This window comes from Myotis lucifugus, unplaced genomic scaffold, assembly GCF_000147115.1.
Source record: "Myotis lucifugus unplaced genomic scaffold, Myoluc2.0 scaffold_16, whole genome shotgun sequence".
NCBI lineage: Eukaryota > Metazoa > Chordata > Mammalia > Chiroptera > Vespertilionidae > Myotis > Myotis lucifugus.
In genome coordinates this window covers 11,456,072-11,457,488 of record NW_005871064.1, presented here as the reverse complement: position 1 = coordinate 11,457,488, position 1,417 = coordinate 11,456,072, and the positions used below count along the sequence as shown (strand labels likewise).

The following is a 1,417-nucleotide window of genomic DNA, read 5'->3' as shown; positions in this document are numbered from 1 at the left end:
CTGAGAATGAGGAGCATGTGCTCTGGGGTCTGACAGCCCTGGTTCCATTCTGGGCCCCTCTGCTTACTGGCTCTATGTATGATGCCTGAACAGGATGATATACATGGAGGAAGAAGGAGGGGGAATTCTCCCATTTTGTGTATCTACATCTATGTTGCCTAAAACTTTTACAGCAAGAAGGCATGTAGGCGTTTCTTGACTTTTTAAAACTCCCTTCAATAAAAAGTGTTATAATCAAACTAGAGGCCCAGTGCATGAAATTCGTGCATGGGTAGGGTCCCTAGCCTGGCCAGCAATCAGGGCTGATCAGATTCCCTGCCTCCCCACCTCCTCCTTCCCTCGCTCCCCCCGGGGCCTTGCTGCCGCCACTGGTCACCCGCCATGTTCCACACCGCCCCCTGGTGGTCAGCACACGTCATAGAGAGTGATTGAACTCCCGGTCTCCTGGTCAAACTCCCGAGGAGACACTTTGCATATTAGCCTTTTATATATAGAGATGTGTTTTAGTAGCCACATGACCTCAGAGAGCTGAAGGGGCACAGAGAAGGCAGGAACTATGGGCTGTAGGTACAGGCCTATATGGGGGAGAGGCAGGGGTTTTCCATAGGGTTGACTCTTGAACTAGGTCAGTGAAGAATAAGCAGAGGGTCAACACCAAAAAACAAGCAACCCAATTAAAAAATGGGCAAAGGACCTGAGTAAACACTTCTCCAAAGAACATACAGATGGCCAATAGACATATGAAAAAATGCTCAACATCACTAATCACTAGAGAGATGCAAATTAAAACCATCCTATATAATAAAAGCCTAATATGCTAAGTGTCCGGTCGTTCGATTGTCCATTCAACCAATCAAAGCATAACATGCTAATAATATGCTAAGGCCACTCAACCGCTCGCTATGACATGCACTGACCACCAGGGGGCAGATGCTCTGACCAGTAGGTTAGCTTGCTGCTGGGGTCTGGCTGATCGGGAATGAGCAAGATGGGCCAGACATGCTCTGGAGTCCTCCCGCGGTCCCTCCCCGGCTGGCCAACCTCCTGCCTCTCTCCCCAGCCCCAATCATGCACCAGTGGGGTCCCTTGGCCTGGCCTGTGCCCTCTTGCAATCCAGGACCCCTTGGGGGATGTCGGAGAGCTGGTTTCAGCCCGATCCTGCAGGCCAGGCTGAGGGACCCCACTGGTGCATGAATTCATGCACTGGGCCTCTAGTCTATATATATAAAAGGCTAATATGCAAAATGTCCACTTGGGACTTCGACCAGGAGTTCAATCGCTCACTATGATGTGCACTGACCACCAGGGGGCGGCAAAGAACGAAGGATGGCCCCAGCCGGCAGCCAGAAGGCCCCGATTGGCCCTGATCGCCACCCAGGCGCTAGGGACCCTACCAGTACATAAATTTCATGCACTG

General features: G+C 51.4%; 1 protein-coding gene across 1 annotated transcript in view; it reads right to left on the bottom strand.

Moving 5' to 3' along the window:
• The window catches only part of ARHGAP40 (Rho GTPase activating protein 40), a 28,402-nt gene that overhangs the window by 4,941 nt on the left and 22,044 nt on the right, over nt 1-1,417 (bottom strand).